This window comes from Sapajus apella, unplaced genomic scaffold (genome assembly GCF_009761245.1).
Source record: "Sapajus apella isolate SASKATOON/1434 unplaced genomic scaffold, GSC_monkey_1.0 scaffold92, whole genome shotgun sequence".
Taxonomy (NCBI): domain Eukaryota; kingdom Metazoa; phylum Chordata; class Mammalia; order Primates; family Cebidae; genus Sapajus; species Sapajus apella.
Genome location: NW_022437032.1, coordinates 3,998,787 through 4,007,905, shown reverse-complemented (window position 1 = coordinate 4,007,905; position 9,119 = coordinate 3,998,787). Strand labels below are relative to the sequence as shown.

The 9,119-nt window shown below is 47.2% G+C and overlaps 1 non-coding gene across 1 annotated transcript; it reads left to right on the top strand.

Annotated features, from left to right (window-relative positions):
* Positions 1-6,770: 6,770 nt before the first annotated feature.
* LOC116535225 lies at positions 6,771-6,874 on the top strand. Its single transcript, XR_004262102.1, has one exon. It is a non-coding gene; the product is annotated as a U6 spliceosomal RNA (small nuclear RNA).
* The last annotated feature ends 2,245 nt before the right edge of the window (positions 6,875-9,119 follow it).

The window sequence follows — 9,119 nt, the reverse complement described above, 5'->3', positions numbered from 1 at the left end:
AAAAAAAAAAAAAAAAAAAGGAAATTCTCATGCCTCAACCTCCTCAGTAGTTGGTACTACAGGTACCCACCAACACGCCAAACTAATTTTGTGTGTTTTTAATAGAGACAGGGTTTCACTATGTTGGCCAGGCTGGTCTCGAACTCCTAACTTCAAGTGACTCACCTGCCTTGGTCTTGTAAAGTGCTGGGATTAGAGGCGTAAGCCACCGCACCCGACCAATTTTTGTATTTTTAGTAGAAACAAGTTTTGTCTTGTTTTGTTTTTCTGAGATGGAGTCTCGCTCTGTTGCCCAGGCTGGAGCGCAGTGGCACAATCTTGGCTCACTGCAACTTCTGCCTCCTAGGTTCAAGCAGTTCTTCTGCCTCAGCCTCCTGAGTAGCTGGGATTACAGGTGCCCACCTGGTTTCGTCATGTGGGCCAGGCTGGTCTTGAACTCCTGACCTCTGGTAATCTGCCAGTCTCGGCCTCCCAAAGTGCTGGGATTACAGGTGTGAGCCACTGTGCCCAGCCAGTCATACGTTATTGTGAATTCAAGTGCATACTGTCTTCAGGTTTCCTTGGTTTTCACTTAATGTCTTTTTTCTGCCTTAGGGTCCTATCTAAAATACCACATTACATTTAGTTCTTTTTTTTTTAGAGATAGGGTTTCTCCATGTTGGCCAGGCTGGTCTCGAACTCCTGACCTCAGGTGATCTGCCAGCCTTGGCCTCTCAAAGAGCTGGGATTACAGGCATGAGCCACCATGCCCAGCCACATTTTGTTCTGATGTCTCTTTAGGTTACACTTAGCTGTCAGTTTCTCAGGCTACCCTTATTTTGACAAACTTGACAGTTTTGAGGACTGGGCAAGTATGTTGTAGAATGTCCCTCACTTGGGATTTATTTGTTGTTAAACGTTTGTGGAAGGAAAACCACAGAGGTTTTTCTCATCACATCAGTTCAAAGGTATCAACATGACTTATCATTGCTGATGTTAACTTGGATCTCCTGGCTGAGCTAGTATTTGTTTACTTTAAAGAAAATCTTGGCTGGGTGCGGTGGCTCATGCTTGTAATCCCAGCACTTCGGAGGCTGAGGTGGGCAGATCATGAGGTCAGGACTTTGAGATCAGCCTGGCCAACAGGGTGAAATCCAGTCTCAACTAAAAATACAAAAAATTAGCTGGGCGTGGTGGCGCACACCTGTAATTCCAGCTACTCAGGAGGCTGAGGCAGTAAGATTGTTTGAACTCAGGAGGCGGAGGTTGCAGTGAGCTGAGATTTCGCCATTGCACTCTAGACTGAGTGACAGAGCAAGACTTCTTCTCAAGAACAACAACAACAACAAATCTTTGGCTACGTGTTTATCAGCTCATGTCTACTTTCAGAACCGAAATGGCTAAGTAATTTGCCCAAATCCCCAAGAGCCATATACTTTGGATAATGACAAACTTTAGAATTATTCTGGCACAAGTACCTCTCCAATTCACCCTCCCTCTCCTCACCAGTTCCCTAATACCTTGCTTCTCCAGCCAACTTGGTCATCAGAAAGTAGTTATTTATTCATTTGTTTAGGGCCCGGGACTTTGCAATTACACATTCTCTGTCTCTGCATCAGGTTTCTCTTAAACTCCCTGAGCTTTAGACAGATCCTCTTATCTCCTCTGCTTTTCCTGAGTGCCGGGTGTTGGAAAAGGACTTTGAGAGCCATAGACATAGCACTATACAGAAGTTAGTCATTGTTATAAATGTAAGCTCTGCTGTCGCCTTCCATCTCTCTGTCTCCCTTCCTCTTCCCTCCACACTCTTGCTAGAATGGAGAATACAGAGATCCAGCGTAACTTCCTCCCAATACGTGTCTTCAAACTCAGAGCTCTGGTCAGTGGGTCCCAACTTTTTTGGCACCAGGGACTGGTTTTGTGGAAGACCATTTTTCCATGGGTGGGGTGTTGGGGAAATGGTTTTGGAATGAAACTCTTCCACCTCAGGTCATCAGGCATTAGATTCTCATAAGAAGCGTGCAACCTAGGTCCCTCCCATGCGCATTTCAGAGTAGGGTTCCCATTCCTATGAGAATCTAACACCTATGCAGGTCTGGCAGGAGGCAGAGCTCAGGCTGCCGCTCCCTCCCTGCCCTGCCGCCTGGTTCCTAACAGGCCATAGCCCAGTACGGGTCCGCAGCCCGAGGGTTGGGGACCCCTGCTCTAGTCCATATGTCTAAACCCCTTGTATGGTCTAAATATTTCCTCCAAAATTCAGGTGTGGAAACTTAATGGCCAGAGTGACAGTACTAGGAGGTGAGGCCTTTGGAGGTAATTAAGTCAGGAGATCAGAGCTCTTCTAGAGGGGATTGATCCCCTTATAAAAGGGCCTGCTGGGTACAGTGGCTCACACCTGTAATCCTAGCACTTCGGAAGGTTTAGGAGGGAGGACTGCTTAGTATATTGCCCCAGCAGGTCTCCAACTCCTGGGGTTTAGTGATCCTTCCACCTTGGCCTCCCCAAGTGCTGGGAATATAGGCATGAGCCACTGTACCCAGCCCCAATATTTAATTTTTAAAAACGATTCATTTAGTGTGAATTTTACACGTAAGAACAGTTGCAAAAACAGTACAGAGTTCTCCTGTATCCTCACCTTCCTTACTCTGTTGCTAACAGTCTGCAAGCTCGTACGGTGGAATGATCAAGAACAGAAAATGTAACACTGGAACACTGTTATTATTACCACTACAGAACTCATTTCAGTTCCATTGCTGCTCTCCCCAATGTCCCTTTTGTGTTCCATGGTCCCTCCCAGGGTCCCACATTGCATGTGGTTAATCTTTGTCTTTAGTCTCTTCCAGCCTGTGCCAGTTTTATTTTCTTGTTTTTTGAGACAGAGTCTCACCCTGTCGCCCAGGCTGGAGTGCAGTGGCGTGATCTCGCCTCACCGCAACCTCTGGCTCCCGGGTTCAAGCAATTCTCCTGCCTTGGCCTCCTGAGTAGCTGGGATTACAGGTGCCCACCACCATGTCTGGCTAATTTTTGTCTTTTTAGTAGAGATGGGGTTTCGCCATATCAGCCAGGCTAGTCTTGATCTCTTGACCTTGTGATCCACCTACCTCAGTCTCCCAAAGTGCTGGGATTACAGGCATGAGCCACCGCATCCAACCATGATGAAACTTTTAATAGCATATATTCACACAGTATTTGAATTTTTAAATAAGGAATACAATTTGTTTTGAAATAAACACTGCAAAATAAAGTCAAACTCTGAAATTCTAAATTACTTCAAGTTAAATGAATAGAGAGCATGGTTGGAGAAACCTGAGAGAATCTTCTGGAAGAATTACCAGAATTTCAAGTACTCTGAGGAGGATGCTGAGGCTGGCAGGTTTGAAGCCACCAGCTGGGGCTAACAAGGTGCCATGGGGGCTCCTAGGAGGTGGGTTTAGGAAACAGTTTTCACAGCTAAAGGCAAAGAAAGCTGACCTCTAGTGCTCTGCTCCGCTGGTGGCTGCAAATTCTGGAACAGGGTCTTCTGACTGTTGCAGCCCAGTGCTTAGCACAATGACTAGCACAGAATCACCGTTTGGTAGACACGAATGGAAGCCTGACAGGATGCTTCAAAGCCTTCATTACTGGGAATTCAGCATCGACCTTTACACATGGGCTCTGTTGGTACCAAAGTGCACCCGGGTTTTAATTATTTTAAAAGAGCACCCAAAATATAATGGAAAGGCCAATACTTTCCTTTGCCAGGCCCTGCCTGCCAAGTCTAATAAACTGATAGATGTAAATTAGCATTGGGAGGATGGGCATTGTGGGCAGAAATTTCCCTTTGCCTTCAGGAAGCTGCAATTAGGTAGATTGACTCTATGTGGGACAGAGGTGGGGGTGAGGATAACAGATTTTTTTTTTTCTTTTTTTGAGATGGAATCTTGTTCTGTCAGACAGGCTGGAGTGCAGTGGTGTGATCTTGGCTCACTGCAGCATCCGCCTCCTGGGTTCAAGCAATTCTCCTCCCTCAGCCTTCTGAGTAGCTGGGATTACAGGCAGTACCACCACCCAGCTAATTGTTTTTTATTGTTGTTGTATTTTTAGCAGAGACAGGGTTTCCCCAGGTGGGTCTCGAACTCCTGACCTCAAGTGATCCACCTGCCTTGGCCTCCCAAAGTGTTGGGATTATAGGTGTAAGCCACTGCGCCTGGCCCAAGGATAACATAGATCTAAAGACCCTTGATGTGGAGACTTTTTCTTAAACTTTAGAGGTAACTGTATTCTCTACACTAGCAGAAGCAGAGGAATTTCAGGGAGTGCTCTGATTGGTGTATTGTGATTTCTTGTTCATCCCTGAACCAATGAGGAAGGGGCATTGTTGATGGTAGGGGTGTGGAATACAGGTCTCTGATTGGCTGACTTGGGCGGGTAGATGGGGAGTGTGCAGTATAAGGCAACATGATTGATTGCTTCCCCATTCCCTAGTGGAGTCAGGAAGGGGTTTCCTAAAGGCAGTGGGATGGCTGATGGAAGGAAAATTTTCCTGGGAAGACATGAATGTGCCACACAGCGCCAGGGGCCGCCATTCTCACAGAATCACACAGATATGTACATCCTTCTTCTTTGCTTAAAATTCCCAAACTGCTACCTCAGCTACCCAGTATTAATACAGAAAAACAGACTCACCCAACCCATGGGAGGCACCTCTGTCTCCATCCCATTATCTCTGAATGATGTGGCTTCTGCTGAATTAGTCAGGATGTGGCTTCTCAGGAGCTAGTAGCCTGTGGCCAAAAGATACATTTATTTGCCCCTAAATTATACACTCCTATGACATCCACAATTATATACTCCATACAGTATATGGTGGTCCAGTGTATCCAATATGGAGGCATAACCAGATAACTGGAATCTAATCATGCTACAAATATTAACTGGGGCCCGACCATGTGCTGGACCCTTGTGTGTTTTCATCTCTCTAGGCCTCAGTTTCCTCATCTGTGAAATGAAGATAATTTCGCTTGAGGATTCAGAGGCAGTACACATCGAGTGTTTAACACAAGTACCTGGCACCCAGCACACACTCAACAAACAACAGTTGTGCTGGGCACGGTGGCTCACGGCAATCATCCTATGGGAGGCTGAGTGGATCACTCGAGCCCAGGGTCTCACTATGTTGCCCAGCCTAGGAGACTAGCTTGGGTAACATAGTGAGACACTGTTTCTACAAAAAGTACAAAACATGGGCCGGGCGTGGTAGCTCACACCTGTAATCCAAGCACTTTGGAGGCCAAGGCAGGCGGATCACCTGAGGTCAGGAGTTCAAGACCAGCCTGACCAACATGGTGAAATCTCATCTTAAAAAAAAAAAAAAAAAAAAAAAGTACAAAACATTAGCCACGTATGGTGTCTGCCTGTATACCAGCTACTTGGGAGGCTGAGGCAGGAGGACTGCTTGAGCCCAGGAGCTCGAGGCTGCAGTGAGCTATGATGGCACTACTGCACTCCAGCCTAGGCCACAGAGCAAGACTCTGTCTCAAAACAAAAACAAAAAAACAAAAAAAAACCAACCATAGCTGTTAGTGTTCCACTGACCCTCAATTATGTAGCCACAGAGTTTTAAGTATGTTGCATTATACTTAGTATGCCAAGATAATAAGACACAGAGCTGAGCATGGTGGCTGACGCCTGTAATCCCAGCACTTTGGGAGGCCAAGGCGGGTGGATCACGAGGTCAAGAGATCAAGACCAGCCTGGCCAACGTGGTGAAACCCCGTATCTACTAAAAAACACAAAAATTAGCTGGGCGTGATGGCGCGTGCCTGTAGTCCCAGCTGCTAGGGAGGCTGAGGCAGGAGAATTGCTTGAACCCAGGAGTCGGAGGTTGCAGTGAGCCGAGATCATGCCACTGCACTACAGCCTGGCGCCTGGCAACAGAGCAAGACTCTGTCTCAAAAAAAAAAAAAAAAAGAAAGAAAAGACACAGTTCTTTCCCTTCTGGAACAAGCACCCGTTTTGGGAAGGCAAGTCACTCACTTGTATAGATTAGAGATAATCCCAAGAAGAGGGTGCCAGGCACTCCTAGGTGAGCTGCCCCGGCTGCTAGATACCTGCTTGGTTACAGCCAAGGCCAGTTGGGAAAGCAGCCCTCTGACCTGCCCTCAGCTATGGAGTCCTCATGGTTACAGTCGTGGCTTCATTAAGCTTTTCTTCTGCTCATCTTCTCCGTGAGTTGACTGTCTTTTCCTCAATCCAGTTCTTTACTTTTTTTTAAATTGAAACAGTTTCCCTCTTGTGGTCCAGGCTGGAGTGCAATGGCACGATGTCAGCTCACTGCAAACTTCACCTCCCAGGTTCAAGCGATTCTCCTGCCTCAGCCTCCCAGGTAGCTGGGATTACAGGCGATGGCCGTCACTTCCAGCTAATTGTTTTGTATTTTTATTTATTTATTTATTTATTTTGAGATGGAGTCTCGCTGTCATGCAGACTGGAGTGCAGTGGCACAATCTTGGCTCACTGCAACCTCCGCCTCCTGGGTTCAAGTGATTTTCCTGCCTCAGCCTACTGAGTAGCTGGGGTTACAGGCACCCAGCACTACGCCCAGCTAATGTTTGTATTTTTAGTAGAGATGCAGTTTCACCATGTTGGCCAGGCTGATCTTGAACTTCTGACCTCAGGTAATCTGCCCGCCTCAGCCTCCCAAAGTGCTGGGATTACAGGCATGAGCCACCGTGCCCTGCTGCTCAATCCAGTTCTTTGGATTCCCAGCAACCAGTTTGTTTTCAAAATCTATCAGAGATGAATACATGGTAATTGACTCATTCAAAAATATATGCCAAAAATTGGAACAATACAGAGATTAGCATGGCCCCTGAGCAAGGAAGACTGGCAAATTCACAAAGCGTTTCATATGTGTATATATACTGAGCACCTACTATGTATTACACATGCCTATAAGCAAAGGGGAGGCAGGAGTGAGCAAGGCAGATACTGATTTTTTTTCTGAGATGGAGTCTTGCTCTGTTGCCCAGGCTGGAGTGCAGTAGTGCAATCTCAGCTCACTGCAACCTCTACCACCCAGGTTCAGCCTCCTGAGTAGCTGGGATTACAGGCATGTACCACCACATCTGGCTAATTTTTGTATTATTAGTAAAGATAGGGTTTCATCATGTTGGTCAGGCTGGTCTCGAACTCCTGACCCCAGGTGATTCGCTGCCTTGGCCTCCCAAAGCGCTGGGATTACAGGCGTGCACCACTGCGCACAACTCCAGATATTGACATATTGATGGGAAAGAAGGACAATAAACAGACACACAATTGGTATCAGGAAGAGATAGAGTTCTCAAGAAAAAGAAAGCAAGGTAAGGGGGAGCATAGGGATTTAAAAATATGTCTGCAAATTCCTTGACATTCCTTCCTTCAGAGGATGAAGGCTGGTTTCCTTATCCTTGAGCACAGGCTGGTCTGCGTGCCCATATCTGGTGAATAGAATACAGCTGAGTGATGCGATGTGGCTTCTAGGGTCCGTTTTTGCCCAGCTCTCTGTCTCTTGGGGATGATTGGCCTTGGGATCCAGCCACCATGTTGCGAGGAAGCTCAAGCCACAAGGAAGCCACATTGGAGTTTCTGAGTGACAGCCTCAGCTACACTTGGGTGACAAAGAATGCGTGATCTCTGTCCTCAGCCTCCGACTGTTACAGCTGTAGTCCCAATCATTGTGGACAGAGAAAGCTGTTTCCTCTATGCCCTTTCTGAATTCCGGTTCCACAGCAGCCAGGTGAAATGGTACATCATGATTACTGTTTTAAGTCATTCATCTTGGGGATAATCTGTTACACAGTAAGAGATAATTAATAAAGAGGAGAGAGCTGGGCACTGTGGCTCACATCCATAATCCCAGCATTTTGTGAGGCTGAAGTGGATGAATCTCTTGAGGTCAGGAATTTGAGACGAGCCTAGCCAACATGGTGAAACCCTGTCTCTACTAAAAATACAAAAATGAGCTGGGCATGATGGCGGGAGCCTGTAGTCCCAGCTACTTGGGAGGCTGAGTCAGGCGAATTGCTGGAGCCCGAGAGGCTGAGGCTGCAGTGAGCCAAAATGGCACCACTCTACTCCAGCGTGGGTAACAGAGCAAAACTGTCTCAAAATAAAGAAATAAATAAATAGATAATAAAGTGGAGAGTGAGGTGGAGGTGGTAGGGGAGTGAGTGCTAATTAAACAGGGTGGTCAGGGCAGACCTTTCTGATGAGGGGACATCTGAGCAGAGACCTGGATGAAGTGGGGGAGCAAGTGACGTGGATACAGGGGAGAAGCTTTCGAGGAGAGAGAAGGGCAAAGGTCCAGGTGCAGGAATACGCTTGTGGTTCAGTACAGGGGCCAGTATGGCTGGAGCAACATGGAAGAGATACACAGTGGCAGGAAATAAGATCAAAAGAAGGGGCGAGGCGAAATTGCAGGCTGTGTAGACCTTTGCAGGGAACTGAGCAGAGAATGCCGCAATATGATCTGAGCTGAAGTTTAAGGCTACTCTAGCTGCTGTACAGAAAAATCACGGTCAGTGGAAACATGGAAGGAGGGGGAAGGCAGCCGGGAGGCTACGATGGTTGTCCCCGTGACACAGGGACAGTGGCCAGCACCAGTGCGGTAGAGAAAGTGAGATGTGGTCAAACTATGGATATATTCAAGGTAATGCTGATGGGACTCACTTTTTGATAGAAGCAGGGCATCAGAGAAGCAGAGGCTGGCAGAGCGGACGAGCTCTAGGCGGGACTCAGTGTGCGAACCATAGACCGGCAGCATCAGCAGCACCTGCGTCACGTGTGAGGCGAAGACTCTCGGGCGCTGTCTCTACCTGCTGAGGTCTAGCAAGACTCTCAGGTGTCCCTCATGCACTTCAAACTTTGAGAAATGCTATTTTAGGTTGGTCTCAAGTCTGGCTGCAGATTTGAAACACCTGGCAATCTGGCAAGCTTTTTAAGACCCATACCAATGCTAGGTCTGGAGGTGGAGGGGCTGTTTATTGGTATTCTTTTTTTTTTTTTTTGAGACAGAGTCTTGCTCTGCTGCCCAGGCTGGAGTGCAGTGGCACACTCTCGGCTTATTGCAATCTCCACCTTCTGGGGTCAAACGATTCTCCTTCCTCAGCCTCCTGACTAGC